General features: G+C 43.7%; 1 long non-coding RNA gene across 1 annotated transcript in view; it reads left to right on the forward strand.

Annotated features, from left to right (window-relative positions):
* Positions 1–17,592, forward strand: part of LOC123600617 — an 83,448-nt gene extending 65,856 nt beyond the window's left edge. The window contains exons 2-4 of the long non-coding RNA XR_006713699.1: positions 4,022–4,961; positions 12,306–12,441; positions 17,499–17,592. This is a non-coding gene — a long non-coding RNA (uncharacterized LOC123600617). The remainder of the gene's footprint in view (positions 1–4,021; positions 4,962–12,305; positions 12,442–17,498) is intronic.
* The last annotated feature ends 1,116 nt before the right edge of the window (positions 17,593–18,708 follow it).

Consider the following 18,708-nt stretch of genomic DNA (forward strand, 5'->3'; position numbering starts at 1 on the left):
ACAGGTTGTACCTTTTCTCTGTACATGATGTCTCTGCTAAAGAGAAAGGAAGATTTCTGCTGCAAAGCTTTGCTATGTGTTGCGTAATAGCTTGATGGCTCTCAACTAACATGATATAAAGTCTGATGAATAGGTTTTTTAAAAAACAGTTGAGGGGCGCCTGGGTGGCTCAGTCGGTTGAATGTCCCACTTCGGCTCAGGTCATGATCTCGTGGTTCGTGAGTTCAAGCCCCTCATCGGGCTCTGTGCTGATAGCTCAGAGCCTGGAGCCTGCTTCGGATTCTGTCTCCCCCCTCTCTCTCTGCCCCTCCCCCACTCATGCTCTGTCTCTCTCTGTTTCAGAAATAAATAAACATTAAAAAAAAATAAAAAAAAAAAAAACAAAACAGTTGAATGATTATTGAATGGAGAGGAACCTTACTTGGCATGTCTTTCAAACACAACTAAAAACATTTAGCTGACTGTTACTCCAATAAGTTAACAGTATAACATAGCTACCCCAAACATTAGAGTTGTTATAAACGTTTCATTGTCTTCCACTCTCTGCTTATCTTTTAACTTTAAGTTGTTTTCTCTTGTCCAGGCAGTTTAAACTCATTCCCCTCATCAACAGGTGGTATTCCTAATGTCAGAAGAAGTAGTTATAACACATCATATACAGTAGCAGTACAGACTAGCTAGCTGTCTCTCAAACTCAATTTCTCCCATTCCTAGGTACACTTCTTTGCAACTGGGTGTGCCCGTGTGGTTTTATGACCCAAAGTATGCACACTGCTTCAGGCTAGGTCTGTAAAAATGCCCATATGCCCCATGCTCTTTTTTTCCCCAAGCTTGATGTAGTAAGCCTATTGACCCTTGAGGTCAGGTTTTGAAAATAGTCCGGAACTATAGGAAGCAATAAGTCTGGCACCCTAAATCAGTGCTTGGAAGAGAGTCACCCATCAATCAGGAAAGTCCACTTTAAACTCCTATCAGTAAGACATAAACTTCCATTGTGTTTAATCGTTCATCATCTTTTGATTTGTTTGCTACAAGAGCTAGCAAACCGTAAACACTTCAGCTGGTCCACATATGCCTGTAATGTTTGTTTGGATTAGGGAGTCATATTTTAAGGAGGGTACTGACAAGTTTGAAAAGTTTTGAAACAAGTTAAGATACCGAGTTAAATAAGAACTTACAAATCAGTCAGAGAGCTTTTCCTTTTCCTTTTTGTTTTTTAAGTTTGTTTATTTAAGCAATCTCTACCCCCAACCTGGGCTCGAACTCCTAACCCTAAGATCAAGAGCTGTGTGCTCTACCAACTGAACCAGGTGCCCCTGGAGAGCCTTTTCAAACTGCATGCTTTTTAAAAATTCCCAGGTGATTCTGATGTGTATTCTGTGCTAAAAATCACTAGTCGAGAACCCTGGCATGGGGAGAATGATCAAATGAGTTGGGGATGGTTTTCCTAGAAAATAGAAATGCGATGATAGCGGTCTTCATGTATCTGAAGGGCTAACATGAGAAAGATTTACATTAACACGGTGAAGAAAGAGAGATTTATGCTTCTACTGGAAGATACTGATCGGAATCAATGGTCAGAAGTTACAAGAAGGAAGATTTTGGTTCTTTCAAAGGAAAATATTATAATAATTATAGTTTTGTTTTTTTTTTTTTAAATGAAGCACTCGCTTTTAAAGCAGCGGGTTCTCCCATTCTTGTAATATCCAAGCAGAGATGATATGGAAGTATCATTACTAAATGTTCTTTGCAATCACTGTTTCATTTAAACTCATAGCCATTATGTGGGACAGGCTCCCTTTTTATACATGAGGAAACTAAAACCTGTAGTCATTAAACTGTCTGCCTCGTCACAGGGCCAGAAAACAACACAGGGGAAATATTAATCCCTGTCTCCAGACTCAGAAACGAGTTCTTTTTTCCACTGACCATATATATGTGAGTAGTCCCTCTCAGACATAAGAGTCTGTGAAAAAGTTTGGGATTTGTTTTTTTGTGTTTTTGGTTTTGTTTTTGTTTTTTAGAGAGAGAAAGAATGAGAGTGAGTGGGAGGCAGAGGGAGAGGGGAAGAGAGAGAATCTTAAGCAGGCTTCATGCCTAGTGCAGGGCCCGACGTGGGGCTCGATCTCACCCTGTGAAATTAGGACCTGAGTCAAAACCAAAAGGCAGATACTCAACTGACGGAGCCACCCAGGCACCCCAGTTTGGGATCTCTTTAACGGCAGGGTTGTTATCTTTTCCTTGTTTTTATTTATATTTTCACTTTGCTAAGCACATGGTATGTGCTTCTAAATACATATTTAGCTGAATTTAATACCATTCTTCTAAAATAAAAATGTCAGGGGCGCCTGGGTGGCGCAGTCGGTTAAGCGTCCGACTTCAGCCAGGTCACGATCTCGCGGTCCGTGAGTTCGAGCCCCGCGTCGGGCTCTGGGCTGAGGGCTCAGAGCCTGGAGCCTGTTTCCGATTCTGTGTCTCCCTCTCTCTCTGCCCCTCCCCCGTTCATGCTCTGTCTCTCTCTGTCCCAAAAATAAACGTTGAAAAAAAAAATAAAATAAAAATGTCATAAAAAGTAGGTCTTTCTACTCTGTTTTCACATGTAGGGGAGCAACTATTGCCATCCTAAGATTTGCATCTTTGGCATATTGATGATTCTAAGCTGGTCATTTTTAAGAAACAGCAGACACAGGAGGAACTCTCAAAACCCAGTAGAAGTTACCTTTTTGTAAGAGATATTTACATGTTAAGAAAAATTTCCATTTGTAAGGGTATCTCCCTCAGTACCAGAAGAGGGAGATGACTCTAAGTCTCTAGAAACTATTATCAGTGGAGAAAGCATGGCCTTAAATCTACATTAACAACCTTATTCTTGCTTACTGCACTTGTCCTGGTAACCTCCCATAAGGGACTCCCAACCCCCAGCATCTTTTAGCTGGAGATGGTATTTAAGGTTACAGTTTCAGCCATTTCTGGGACTTATTTCTGGGTCTGTCCGAGAAAAACTATATATACAGGAGGTATATGTGTTATTAAACTTTTGTTTGATTTTCTACCGTCAGTCTGTCTCATAGCACGTTAATTTTTGGTCCAGCTGGAAGAACCTTAAAAGGCGGAGTAAAATTCTTCCTCCCCAATGCACACATAACCACTGCCATCATAAATAATGTTGTGAACTATAGAAGCAATACAAAGAACATGGCCCGTGCCTTCCAGAGAAAAAACAAAAGCACGAGTTAGATACTTGAGTCACTAGTAACTACAAATATATTTGAATCACACTCAGCAATTACAGTAAGTTTTCAATGCTGGTCTGTCGTGTAGAGTGCACTGGAATGGATTCATGCAGATCTCAGCTCTGCCTTGAGCACTTGGCCAAATCACTTAACCTTTCCATGCTTCTGTGTCCTCATCTAGGAGTCAGGCAATGATTTCCCAGTGGCTGATGACACCACAAACAGTAAGGCCAGACTTTATATGCATTCTGAATCTGATGAAGCCTCTGCATCGGACCACCAATTTTCGTTAAAGACAGGCACATATCATAAGACCTAAGGGATGCAATTAGCAAAATCAGACTCCAGGAGACTTTACAGGATTAGCTCCCAGTTTCTTTTTTAAAACACTTCAAAAGATAAGAGATGGACAGGATACATATAAAAGACATAAATGGCGTAACAACCAACTGCGATCTTACTCTGATCTCAATTTCAAATTGTAGGACAAAAAAGAAAAATACCAGAAGCCAAAGAATGTAAATGGTGTGATTCTATCTATATAAAGTCTGAAAATAAACAAAACTGATCTGTGCTCCGAGAAGTCACTGTAACATTTTGTTTCTTTATCTTTGCTCTCATTCTGTGGGTATGTTCAGATGAGATTTAGTGACTTGTGGAGTGAACGTGTGTGCACTTTTCCATATGTGATCATTCAATAAAAAGTGTTTTAAATGACATTAAGTCTGAGTCCCATAAAGGTAAATCTTAAGAAAGTTAATGAAAACAAATTATCAGCTTCCTTTTAGGTTTGTCGAGGAAGGCTTCATGGAATGATGGAATTGTTTGAAATCATTGAAAAACAAAAGAATCTTGCTCAGTAAAGCTGGATGCAAAGGGCATAAGATTTCTATCATGTGTGAAAGCAGACATAAAGGTCAGGAAGTTGGGAAAATGAAGAAAAAGTAAATTTCAAGGGATATACGCACCAAGAAGGGAGGAATCAAAAATATAGTCTGTATCAACCTGGAAACTGAAGACAAAAACTGAAATTATCTGTAATTATGTCCATATCCATAGAGACATTATGCAAAATAATCTTATGTTACATAGGCACCGTTGCTGCTGTGGAATAAGCTGTATTTTAAAGACGTGGTGACTTTAAGTGGCTCTCACAAGGACGTTGGCTGGAATGGAGCATTAAAACAACTGTGATCTTCTGGCTCTGCCCCTGTGTCTGTTTCATAAACTGGCCTTGTCAAGATGAAAAATGTCATGCCATCCACAACCTGAAGAGGCATGTCTGCGAAAGGACAATAGGAACAGAGTCTGTCCCTTCTCCTCATTACATATACAGATGGATTATTTCTAGTACTTCTGGCCAGATTGTTTTGTTTCAACTCTACCTGTGACTGAGCTATGGGTGCTGCTGAAAATTTTACACCCATAATACAAGCATTCCCCCTCACGCAACAAGTCAGCACACAGTTTATGGCAGATATTAATTACGGTGGTTTTCCCTTGTCATTGTACCTCTCTTTGACGTAAGTAAAGCCAGTGACTCAGAATTCTGGGCCCACATCATGGGGATGTGGCAGCACTAACAGAAAAATGAACAAGCCCAGAGATGGGAAAAATCTGTAAGAGGACTGATTTAAACAGGAGAAGCCATCTGTCACCAAAGACCTTTCTGCCCCCAGGCCCACTGATATCAGTCAGAAAGCAAGGTCACAAGGCTCCAGGACCAAGGTGAGTGAGACAATCATCAGGGTACAGAATTTGCCAAAACTTCCGTGACAGAAATTCTCAGACTAGTCCTCAATAATTGAAATGGTCATGGGGCACCTGGGTGGCTCAGTCGGTTGGGCATCCGACTTCGGCTCAGGTCACGATCTCACAGTTCGTGAGTTTGAGCCCCACACGGGGCTCTGCACTGACAGCTCAGAACCTGGAGCCTGCTTCAGGTTTGGTGTCTCCCTCTCTCTCTAACGGTCCCCCTCTTGAGCTCTGTCTCTCTCTCTCTCTTTCAAAAATAAATAATAAACATTAAATTTTTTTTAAAAGTATTAGAATAGTCACCTTTCACACTGAAATACTCACCTTGAAAGAAAACACATTTTCAGAGGAAGGGGGAGGAAGAGAGGAAGGAGGAGTTCGTGTTTAATGGGGACAGAGTTCCTGTTGGGGAAGATGAGAAAGTTCTGGAGACAGATGGTGGTGATTGTACAAGTATGTGTTTGTAGTTGATGCCACTGAACTGTGTGCTTCAAACTGGTTAAAATGGTAAATTTTATGGCATGCATATTTTGCCACAGTAAAGAAAATTACAGAAAGAATCGTGAAACAAGAAATTGGCAGGTCATCAGGCCGATTTTTAAGAAGTCAGGAAGAAGTCAGGCTCCAGAATCAGACTACCGGTTTCAAATCCGGGCTTCTAACCTCCAGCCTTCGTAGCCCCGGGACATTAGGTAGATCACATGGTTGCTCAGGCTCAGTTTCCTCATCTGTAACACGGGTTCATTATAGCATGTAATTTGCCGGATTGCTGAGAGGAGTAAGTGAGGTAATCCACATCAACTTCCAGGTACGAAATAAGTGCTCAGAATCCCTTAACTATCATGTCAGCATCATTCCTACATCGTCCTTCTTGTTGACAAGTAAACCACTACCCCATGAGAGGCTTCCAGAAAGCCCTCGGGAGCCGGGAGTGTTACCACTACACATGTGAATCAACGGGAAATTTATTAAATGCCTGTTATAACGCAATGCTCTGCTAAGTACTGGGGAAATGAGAGCAAACCAAAAACACACCCTATGCTCTGAAGAAGCTTAGAGTCTCACCAGGGAGACGAAGCCTTTACACGAAGCATTTCAACATTGCCGAGCAGGGAGCGCTGTCCCAGCCTTCCTCTGGGGTCACACCCGAGCAGACAGAAAGCCCTTTCATGAGTGGCCCACGGGGGCCACCCCTGGGCTCTGAAGGGTCCATTCTGCTGGACCCTCACGGTCTTCTGGCTGGACTAAAAGTTAAATTTACATCAGACAGATTAACAGGAGAAAAAGTAAAATTTTATGATGTGTACACGGGGGAGGCCCGATTGTGACATTGAGACCTAAGGAAATGACCAAGGCAGGTCATTGTCCTACATTTGAGACAAAGAGACCATAACTCTGTGAGGATTTGATAGGACAAAAACAAAACAAGACAAAACTTTGGGCGTTTGGATTAGTAAGGAATTCTAAACAGAATTTGGGTTGTGGTAGTAAATTAGCAAAAAGTAACAAGGGTGCATTGTTCATACGGCTCTCAATTTCCCGTTTCTGGTGAAAAGGTTGTCTCCTCACCTCCTGGTACAAAGTACCTGTTACATGGGAGTTTAATTTCCTGCTTTCGGGGCGCCTGGGTGGCGTCCGACTTCAGCCAGGTCACGATCTCGCGTTCCGTGAGTTCGAGCCCCGCGTCGGGCTCTGGGCTGATGGCTCAGAGCCTGGAGCCTGTTTCCCATTCTGTGTCTCCCTCTCTCTCTGCCCCTCCCCCGTTCATGCTCTGTCTCTCTCTGTCCCAAAAATAAATAAACGTTGAAATAAACGTTAAATAAAACGTTAAATAAAAAAAAAAATTCCTGCTTTCAGGGGGACACAGGGGCCTGAGTGTTCTTGCACAGACTGTCTTTTAAGTAACTTTTATTCAAAATACCCAACATGCCAGCATGGCACGCTTTGGGACGGCTGCCTTGGTCCCCGCAGCCCACATCCGACGTCACCTCTTGCAAGTGCCGAACCTCTCTGAGCCTCAGTTTCCCTGTAACTCAGATGGTCCTCAGATGGTGCTTTTGACAAAATTAATGAGAATTTAGGACAGGACTTAGCACAGATTAAGCCTTCAATACATATTACCTTATTTAATCAACAATCCAATGAGGCTCCCGTGTATTCTCTATCTAGGGCAAGAAGGGTGAAATGAGTCAGTCAGAGTGCAGCTAGGGCATGGCAGAGCCGGGATCCCAACCCCAGAGCAGCAGCCTCGGAAGCCTGTGGCCTTTCAATGATACCATAGCTTCCTGTGTGGTGTTAGTGCCACAATGTTCTAAGAGTAATTCCTGCAGCAGCTTACGTGGTGGTTAAGGTAATGTCAGTAGAGTAACAGAAAACGCTTTGTGAACGAGAGAAAGGTAGGATGTTATTCAAATCAGTTTTTGTCAGCGAGAGAAATTTTGTCAGCGAGAGAAAGGTAGGATGTTATTCAAATCAGTATGTAATTGGGGATTAGCTGCCAGTCGGTTTAAACACTTAGCATGCCTCATGTCCTTTCATCTTTACACCAACTCTGAGACATGTGTTATTAAGCCCATTTCACAGATGGTTAAACTGAAGCCTGGGGCAACCTAAAAACTTGTGGAATGTCACGAGGTTAGTAAGAGGAAGGGTTGGGATTTGAACTCAGTTCTGTCTGCTGTGAAAACCACTGTCCTGAATCAAAGAGAAGAGCTGTCTAGATGAGGGGGAAACCATGAAATCCTCACCAGTTTGTCGGACGAATAGCAGAGGCTGGGTCTGAAATAAGCAGAGCGAGCTCGGGAGTGTGGGTGGAACGCAGATAGAACACAGGCGGAGAGGAGACCAGGTAAACAGGACAGAAATGGGAAGCGAGAGTTCGGGCAGATGGAGAAGTGATAACCTAGGCATGACGAGCCTTTGTGTAGAGGAGCCTTTCACTGTCATCTTCCCTTTCTCCCCATGAGCCTGGGCAGGATGGTCCCTATTTTCAGACCTGTTTCTTTTTTTCTAAGAATCCAAGTGAACTTCTGTGACTAACTCCTGCCAGATAATGAATATCTGGGGTGATCCAGGAAGAGTTCATTCACCTCATCAAAGGAAATGGCTTCATCCTAAATCAAAATTGAACCTGACTCACTATAGAATCAATAATGGGCATGGCCAAAGCCATAATCATGTCCTTGAAGGCCAGAATCCCTGACACCACCCATTAACAGGACACTAGGGCAAAAGTTCAGGGATTGTACAAAGAGCCACTTTGAGAATATGCTTAAATAAAAGCCTCTATGAATATGTGACCTCATCTTTATAGACATAAGGCCTTTGAGAGAAAGTGAATAGCTTTTGAATATATTTCATTTTAATTAAATTGAATACCTAAATACAATTTATTGTAGAGTACAGGAAATATATGTATTTAAATGGAAATATTTGGAGATTTCTACTTTTTGGAAGGGCAAGTTATTAACCACTTATCTACAAGTCCTTCAAAGAAAAATCTTCCATTTGGCTAAGCTGTTTCAAAGGTTAGTCTCTGAACACACTTGAGGATAAAGCAAAGTCCCCTCTTCTCATCCTGATACTGAGTAGTAAGACAGGCTCCCTCCAGGGACTGCTGGACATTTGACCTCAGAAGTAGACCATATTCTTCAGGTGAATTCAAACGGAAGTGGTGAGTGCCAGAGGGCTTTTATTTTTTTCCCAGACTTAGTCTCATTCCCCTGCAGGAACCGCCCCAGGAAATCCCCCAGTCTCCAGAAGATATATCCCTCTACTGGATCTATCTCAGCGATCCCAGTCGTTAAATATCATCAGACAACTAGCCCTTTCCATACTGGCACGTAAAAGATTGCCCCCTGTATAAGGACAAGTGACCCAGATGATTACCAATGCTGAGAGGGTCAAAGCTTCCTTTGCCCACCCACGTGGTTGCCTTCAAAACAGTCAAATAATGTTTCCACCTGTTTCTTAGTTGTCTCTTCTGAGCAGTACATTAAAATAATAGACTTACTGATAAAGGCACAGATCCAGAAGATCTGAATTGTGAATCCACGGCTTTCTAAGTCTATCCAGTGTGATTACAGGACTTCAGGTCAGTAGGACCAGGCAGGAGCAATTCAGAGTTTTGGGTTTTGGGTCTAGAATTGTTTGGTTCTACAGTATGATCACAAAGCAAACCGTTGTTCAATGAAACCCTTGTTTTTCTTACCACTGTAAAGTTCTGTTATATAAGTTGAGGTTCTGCTCTTGGAATCTTGAATACGTGTCTTTGTATATGTTGGTTAAGTACATAAGCTAAATAACATAACATAACAAATGTTCCTTTTAGGAGACTTTTCTACATCATATGAATTGGCTGAGGCATCTTTAAATGTAATTTCAGTGATATTTAAACTAAAGATGGTTATCTTTTCTTAGTTAATATCCCTGAGGCAAACATGAGCATTCTTCATATGTCCAAAAACCTCTTAACTATGCTCAAAGTTGGGTCATCATATATTTTTTAAAGAGTAACCACAATCTGTCCTATCCTGAGCCAATTCTGTACTTATATAACTGTTCTCAAACAATGCACCACACTGTACTGGGCATGAAATGTGTGTAAAAGAATATTGCTTTGGATATGCCATTAGTACCTAGGACCAAAACACAAGGACTGACCAAGTAGGTTAGGTCTATGAATTTGGGCTTCAGTATTGTCCTAATCAATGTCATCAACATTGAAAACTATGTATGAAACATATACATATACGTGTGTGTATGGATGGATGCATGCATGTATAGTATGAAACCAAATTGTCAGTACAACCCATTTTTTTCATAGTGAGTTGAATCTTAGATACTTTGAAGAACCCCAATTTTTCAAAATCAAGGGGTATTTTTTTTCAAAAGTTGTTTTAAAAGTATGCAGAGGAAAAAATGTTTGATAAAATCAGGAACCCGTGGGGCGCCTGGGTGGCGCAGTCGGTTAAGCGTCCGACTTCAGCCAGGTCACGATCTCGCGGTCCGTGAGTTCGAGCCCCGCGTCAGGCTCTGGGCTGATGGCTCAGAGCCTGGAGCCTGTTTCCGATCCTGTGTCTCCCTCTCTCTCTGCCCCTCCCCCGTTCATGCTCTGTCTCTCTCTGTCCCAAAAATAAATAAAAACGTTGAAAAAAAAAAAAAAAAAAATCAGGAACCCTAACGTGAGAATTTGTTCATTCATTGCATGCCTATTACATGCCCAAACTACACTGCAAGCTAGGAATATAAGATAAATGTGCTGCCCCTATTCTTGACAAGCTCTAAGACTAGATACACACACATCCCACACAGGCTGGTAGGTCCTAACACCCAGTTATGGAGGAGCTATTCACTGGGAATGTGGAAGAAAAAGAAGAGGAGTAAACCACAGTGGGTTAGGAAGACATCTCAAACTGGTCTGGCATCATCAAAATATATAGAAATGAATTATACCCTAACCAGAGGATGGCCCTGGAAATCAGAGAACACAGTGCATTGGCCAGAATGGTGAAGGAGCCTTGGAAATGTGTAAAGCCAGCACCTTCATGTTAGTACTCAGGCATGAAGAGGTTAACTCATTCAAGTTTATGTGAGTTAGAAATTTGGAGCATGTAGATGAGGTTCACCAAGAAATACAAGCAAATACATTTAACTGAGTTTAGGAGAGCCTTCACATTGGTATTTTGTAAACAGGTCTGTCCACTACAGAGGGATCAAAGGCAACAAAGAAGTAAGTCCAAAAGAGATCTTTCCTAAAACTAAAGAGACCTTGAGTCCCAAAGTACCAAAATCAAGGGCTGAGACTTGGCCCTGTGTCATCTATGTCTATGGTAAATTCAGGGTCTCCAGGGCTCTCACAAGGAAAACCAAAGTTAATGGCTAAAAACAATATACATTTAGCCAAAAAAATGTATGTGGATCATTCAGTTTTGCCTCAAACTATAGAATCCCTAAAACACATTCATCAAAGTTTAGCAATTAGCTTAGCTAATAAAAAGGTTAGTCTTTTGGGGGAGCCTGGGTGGCTCAGTCGGTTAAGCATCAGACTTCAGCTCAGGTCATGATCTTGCGGCCCGTGAGTTTGAGCCCTGCATTGGGTTCTGTGCTGACAGCTCAGAGCCTGGAGCCCGCTTCAGATTCTGTGTCCCCCTCTCTCTCTGCCCCTCCCCTGCTCATGCTCTGTCTCTCTCTCTCTCTCTCTCTCTCTCTCTCTCTGTCTCTCTCAAAAATTAAAAAAAAAAAACATAAAAAATTTAAAAAGGTTAGTCTTTTTAAACAATATTTTTTAAAGTTTATTTATTTGAAAGAGACAGACAGACAGAGAGAGCAGGGGAGGGACAGAGAGAGAGGGAGAGAGAATCCCAAACAGGGATTCTCTGACAGTGCAGAGCCTGATGTGGGGCTCAATCCTAGGAACCGTGAGATCATTACCTGAGTTGAGATAAAGAGTCAGATGCTTAACCGACTGAGCCACCCAGGTGCCCCTAAACAATATTATTTAGTTATATGATTGTGTTCATTCATAACTTGTGGTAGATTGTTTTTAAAAGAGCTTGTCTTCATATATATATATATATATATATGTATGTGTATATATATATATATATATATATATGTATGTGTATATATATATATATATCAAATCATTGAATAATGTGATATTCCCCTTCCCTTGACTATCCTTAGGGAAATTTGTATCATTGACTCATGCGGCCAGATGTCAGATGCTATTGTTTCCCTGGTAAAAGCTGTTTGAGATGTAGAGATAATATCTGAGATGAAATAAAACAGCCTGTAAAAGTCCAGGTCAAGGGTACAGGAACTTTCTCCTACAAATCTGGACTTAGAGCTTCTCTCGAAGACATGAAAGTTCTGAGAAGACCAGGTCCCCATTTCCAAATGGAAACAACTGGGAAGAGCTGCCCCCTCTCAATAATATGAGCATTCTGCAGACCAAGATGGTCCTCCAAAATTAACATCACTGACCTGGCCCTGGAGACATTTGAGTTTGTGATGCCCGATAGAATCTTGTAGACTCTATTCCAGAGTTTCAGGAAGCATCACAGATACTTAAGGTTCTTATTCTTTAGAGAGGAATTTATTTTTATTACTTTGGAATAGATTCCATTGCCTTTGTGAAATACTTTAGTTCTTTGAATTTTAACCAGAAATTGGAATGCTGGCAGTTCTCATTTATATTAGCGAGCCACTTTGTTCTGTTAATTTTACTTCTAACATACTGTAAAAAGTAGATTGGAGAAACTCTCATATCTGATTCCTAACACCAAATCCACAAATGTCTGCTTTCCCTTCTAGGATCGTCAAGAAGGAAAGTTCACAGTGGCTTATTGACAAGATTGAAGAAAAACTCCTCAGAAATTAATAACAAGCACCTGACAGAAATGCCTGCTGTCTCCAATGCAAGACATCCCATGACGTTCAGTAATTAATGGTATGACCTACACATTATTGGGAAAATTAATGAGTACATATTTCAAGTGAAATCCATTTCGTAGATGAAAAATGTTTTGGTTCTACACCATTATCCTCAAATAGAGGTAAACCAAAACGTATGCATTGGTAGAGTCTGGAACCAGGAGTAAGATTCACATAACTAAGTATGGAGACAGTTACAGCCATTGCCATAACATTGATGATGCCCTCCCACGTCAGGTGAAGTTTTTCATGCCTTTAAGTTTTCAGTAAAATTGAGATCCTTGGGCAGAAGGAACCCCGAGTGTAGGGAGAAACTCTAAGATTAAGAACCTCGAACTCTCTGTCATTTCTTTTCCTACCCGCATTTCAGAAAGAAAACGAACCAGAAAATCTTTGTATGGTAAGTGTTCTACTTAAAGGGTTATGAAATTTTGTTCACTTTTCCCCATTTGGAGACACCCCTCCTTCTCTGGGATGTGCGCGGAGACATTGAAAACACAAACACATGATCATGTAGTTCCTACGTAGAAATCCTTAAAAGACAACTCAAGAAAAAATGCTAACATACAAGAGGATTGGGACTCCTTGAATATGCTCATGTGAAGGCACTAGAAAATGGAAATGCTCCTCTTCTGAGGTAATTCCTATGGCATTTTGAGGCCTGTAACCAGACACACCTCCTACATAAGTTTCTCTTAAACAGAGGGGAACTTAGTTCACTCAAGCATTTTAATGACCTCAAATGGATTACAAGAGCCTAGGGGATTTTTCTGAGTCATAAGAAAACTGCTCTTGGGCAAGAGAACCCTGCAAAATGATCAACCGTGAGATGAAGCCAACACCGAGTGAGAGAAGTTCTCACTATTTTCCAAGGTAGCAGCCTTTTATTGTCTGCACTTCCAAAGTCCATTTTGTGACTACGACACCTATCAATTACAGGGGTCATTTAACCTCCAAAGAGAGAAAAAGAATTGCACCTTGCTAGACAATTCCAAGGCCCAGAACTCTGATCGCACATCAGGAAAGAGCCATCCTCACCTTTATTGGAGGCACCAGAGTCACCTGGCAGGCAATAAGGACAATTGTGTGCTCCAAGGTATCTCAGAGGGTCTTCGGGCTCCAAAAGTCCAGGTAGCTGGGCGCTCCCTCCTTTCCGGCATCTAGGAGAGGAAGGAGCAGATCAGAAAACTATCATTCGGCGCTGAAAACAAGAGTTGAAACAGAATTTCAAAAGGGAAAGGAGATACTGACTTAAGCAGACACTCCCAGAACCAAAAGGATGGGACGACTTTGTGTGGTAGGCAAACGGTTTCTGTAGCCGTCAAGTCTGGGAGTGATCAGTCACGTGTGTACCCTCGTGTGTACCCTCAATAGTCAAGGGCCAAGATACTCAGCAGTTACTCAGTTGCTACCGAAGAAGTGTAGTACATTGGAAAGAATCCAAGCTTTAGAGTCCGGAATACTTAAATCTAAATCCTGAGCCTGCTGCATCATCTCTGGCTTTATGCTTGGACTTTGCTTCTCCACATCTCACCTTTCTCTTCTCTACCTGTCTGCTAATAATGTTTCTTTTTCAGGATTGTTATAAGGGTTGAGTGAGATAGTATTGCCCAAAGTGCCAGGCACATAGTCGTCGCTCCATGGATGGTAACGATTACCAGGATTATTTTTCATGCTAGTGAGGAAATGAGTCTCCTTGGTCTGTCTCCCTGTAGCATCCTTCTTGTGAAGTTCTCTACTCTCTTTGGGTTTCTTTTTCCATCAAAGTCAAGCTCTGTTGTATCTCATGATAGCGGCGGAACAAAAGACCAGGAAGTATTAGGCAGTCTAAAAGTATACACATTTATTTATTCATCGGGGCGCCTGGGTGGCGCAGTCGGTTAAGCGTCCGACTTCAGCCAGGTCACGATCTCGCGGTCCTGAGTTCGAGCCCCGCGTCGGGCTCTGGGCTGATGGCTCAGAGCCTGGAGCCTGTTTCCGATTCTGTGTCTCCCTCTCTCTCTGCCCCTCCCCCGTTCATGCTCTGTCTCTCTCTGTCCCAAAAATAAATAAACGTTGAAAAAATAAAATAAAATAAAATAAAATAAAAGTATACACATCTAATTGGGGGAGGCAAGTACCTAAAACGTGGGTCTCACTGTATGGGTAATCAGATGATTTTCTTTTTCTTTGAAAGAAATGTCATTCTTTCTGAGATACAAAATGGGGGAGGCTCTGTTTGGATCAAGGCAAGAGAAGGATTTCTTGTACTCTCAGGATCAGAACTTGGGGTTTAGGGAAGAGCCTGATCCCAGACAGGACAGGAGTCCGCTGAAGACTTCTTAGGAACTCACCCCTTTGATAGGTCTGGGGGGAAGCACGCACAGGTCTGCATCCGGGTGGATACATGCATGAATTAACCAGCCAGCTCCCACAGAGCCCAGGCCCACATCGGCGCTCAGTGACAGCAGTTCGGAGGAACTGGGAGGGCTGGACTTCCTCTTCCAGCCCTTCACCCAGAGCAGGCAGCCACATTGCCCTGTTCCTGAAGCATCTTTGTTCACTGGATAACTGGATGGACCCAGGCTCCTGAATTTCCCTGTATCAGCGGTGGCACGTCACTACTTCAGCAGCCCTCCTGCAAGCAGACAAGGGCAGCACCAGTTTCCAGGCTTTCAATATTTCAACAGTGACACCATGTGGCAGGTGGCGACAACCCAGGACTCCCCAGTGGACCGAATAGATTTCTGGGTTTCCTTTCTTGATGTAAATCTTAGGATTGAGTAGGACCCTGAGATTCTTGTGATCATGGGACAAGGATCCCAAAGGTGAAAGAAACATCTCTCATCAAAGGCAAGACGGGGGCTCAGTCACTTAATGTGGATCGGAAAAGAAACTGTGGCCATATGTTGTACTCCGAACTGGACGTGTTGCTTAGACAGGTGATGGTGGGTCCTCAGGGCTGCAGGACAGGTCCTTGCAGAGCATGGTGACAGAGGACAGGCTGTACCTCCTACAGGCATCACGGAATTGTGGTGAGGAGTGATAGTAGGCGAGGACACGAGGTGCCCTGAAAACAGATGCTGGCAAGTGACTGCGGCAGGCAGACCAGCAGGCAGCCGCGGAGAGCCCCGGTGGGGAGAAGACGGCTGCCCCCAGCTCCCCAGACATTGCAGTGCTGGGTGGTGCGAAAGGACAGTGACAAGAGAAAACAAGCCCAAGTCATCAAGGGCAGGGGGCAGGGCATACTGTTAAGATGAGAATCTCAAACACAGAGTCTGAATCGGGGACACACTTATTACAACAAGCCCAGGTCCTGGTTCTGGGAATAGAAAATGAGAGACATTCATTCATTTATTCACTCGGCAAATATGTATTGAGACCTGCTCTATGCCAGATGCTATTCTAGACACCAGGCCTATAGCAGCAGACGAAATCCCTGCTCCCTGTGCATTTGCATTCTATCAGGGGTGATAGACTATAAATACGATAAATAAAGTGTATAGCAGATGGTGATTAATGCAACAGAGAATGAGAAGGCAGGGAAGACAAGATAGGGTAGGATGGGGGCAAGAGGAGGTGTTAGATGGGATGGCGGGGGAAGGCTAGAAGGAACTGGGTCTGGGAGCAACGAGGTGAAGAAGTGAGCCCTGTGGATATTGGGGAGCAAGGGCTCCAGAGTGTGGGGACAGAGCGAGCAATGCACAGAGGCAAGAGCAAAGTCAGTGTGTCCGCGCAAGGGCGGAGAGGCCGGTGTGGCTGGAGTGGAGCAGAGGTGTCACATTGTGGGGGGATCTTCCTTGCACACCGTATCAGGGACTTGGCTTTCACTGTGAGTGGGGTGGGGGCCGCTGGAGGGCTCTGGGCAGAGGCGTTGAGTGAAGCTGTGGGGGAGAAGCAGAAGACAGGCTGGCAGCGGGGAGGATGCGTGTGTTCACCACGAAGTGGGTGAAAAGTGGCGAGGTTCTGTATGTATCTGAAGGTGGCACTGCCATGTGTCCGGATCAGTTGGTTGTGACGTCTGAGAGAAGAGAAAAGCCACAGCGTGCCCCCAGGAATACTGGCCCGATCCGGAGTAGGTCAGGCCAGCCTGGGCAGGCGTATCACATGGTCATCCCCCCGAAACCCACCCAGACAACAGGCGCCTGGAAGCAGGTGGTTGACGCTGGTCCCAAACTGTGAGGATGGAAGACAGCAAAGAAAGTCAAGTGATCACCACACCTTCATTTCAGATCCTGTAAGGCCAAGAGAGCTCTGCCCCCAGGTTACACCTGCTCCTTGGGGCGGCACCAACGTCCTCTGAGACTAGCAGCACATAAGGGTCAGGTTGAACTGTTTTGCTCCCTCTTACTAGAACAGAGGAATAAATGTGTTTAAACACAGAGTGGGAATGCATGCTTTCTGAGGGTGCATGAGCACCTGCCAAGAACGACCTCGCTTGCCTTCTCCATCCAGCCATAAATCGGCGATCTTAAGCGGCCAGCACACCGATGCCTTGCATCATGCTTCAGACACGCATAACGGCTGAATTCTCCTTCACACAGGCATGCTTGTCGAGCCCGCTCCCCACCTCGGTCCTGTGCCCCGTCCATCAGCCAAGCCATTTTTAGCGTGTTCATCTCTAGTGTGTCCATCCCTCTCTGCCACCTCCTTTCCTGAAAGCGAACAGACCAGTACAGCCCCAGGTCTGGCGCAAATTCGGCCCCTTTTTCGAGACCCTGTAGCTCGCTTCTCCTTTCATGCTTTGTAGGCGCTTAGTATCCATCCCTATCTCTGCCCTGGAGTGTTCCCTTTAATGGGAATGCTCTTGAAAACAGCCCTGCGGAAATATTCTTTATATGGGCTCATTGTAGGTGACACCCCACTAGTTTGCAGAATAAAGCGGCTCTCCTAAAAGCTCTCCTCCCATCACCCTAACACACACACACACACACACACACACACACACATTCGTATATCCCTCACGTCTGGTAGCTTGTGAAATCAGAGCTCCCACCCACCAACTCATTTTGACATCTACATTACAGCTACAATTCCCTCACAGGAACGGTCACCTCTGAGAAACTCAAGATTCTCCCTGCTATGTCTTTGCAGATGCCGAAAAGGTGGATCAATTCATGCTTTGCTCTTGAACTCCCTGGGGACGCTCTTGCAACACTATTGGTATTCTCTGTGCTTTCGAGTATGGTAAGTAGTCACCCTGTTATATCCAGAGGTTTATTTTTAATGAAATGCTGACAATTTAGCATGCCCCCTGCATAACTGCTTTCGAGGCTGCCTGTCAAGAGTGACGGCGATTCAAGAAAGCATGGGAAATAATCTGCCAGTTAGCAGTCCTGTCTCAACTTTTCTTACAAATTGCTATACCCTTGCAACTAATTTTAGCTGGCAATAGAAGATCAATACAAATAAGAAGAGATGGTTTAATCTCTTCAGGTGAGTTGTAACTCAACATCACTGCACATGTGATACACACGTTCCTTGCAAACACACTGCAACATGTGAGAAGTTCCAGAAAGGAAAATGCGGAGCATGAACAAAACAGTACTGGGGAACAGAGAAAAAGGCAGCAATCCTACCGGCAAAAACACAGTGTCCCTCGCGGGCATAGGTGCCCCTGACACCTGTGTGGTCAAGTCAGATTTGGGTGACCCATCTTATTAAACCATGCGTGCAGCCACCCGGCCCTTCTCAGCTGCCGTCAGAAGTAGCAGGTGACTCAGGCTGAGCGTGGAAGCTGGCTGCCAGCTCTGATTTGCTGGGAACAGTCCTGCATCAGTGCTGCTCAGAAGGCAGCAGCTGTCATGTGACCTTCTTCCCCATGCTAGCAAAATGTGCTTCTCTGCTGTAATGACCCAGGAAGAGACTGTGTGGGCTCAGTCACTGGTCCTGGAGTCTGGAAAACCCAGCAGCCATTGTTCCCAATAGATAGATACTTTTTTTTTTTTTCTGGTGCCATCAAGATTGTATATGGAGCTAAATACTTTGCCGTCACATTTCCCATGACTTTCGCATCCTGCCATTGGCCTAAGAATATTTCAGAAAATTGTGAAAAAGTAGTTTGAAGATTAGTGAAATAAGCAGGATACAAAAGGGCAGATATTGTTTGATTCCCGTTATATGAGGTGCATAGAATGGGAAAATCCATAGAGATGGAAAGCAGGATGGAAATTGCCAGGGGCTGAGAGGAAGGTGGTGGCAAGTTACTGTTTACTGGGTACGGAGTTTCTGTTGAAGGGCAGAATTTTGGAACTAGACAGTGGTGACGATTGCATTACATAATGAATATAATGAATACCACTGC

Source organism: Leopardus geoffroyi, chromosome D1, assembly GCF_018350155.1.
Source record: "Leopardus geoffroyi isolate Oge1 chromosome D1, O.geoffroyi_Oge1_pat1.0, whole genome shotgun sequence".
Taxonomy (NCBI): Eukaryota; Metazoa; Chordata; class Mammalia; order Carnivora; family Felidae; genus Leopardus; species Leopardus geoffroyi.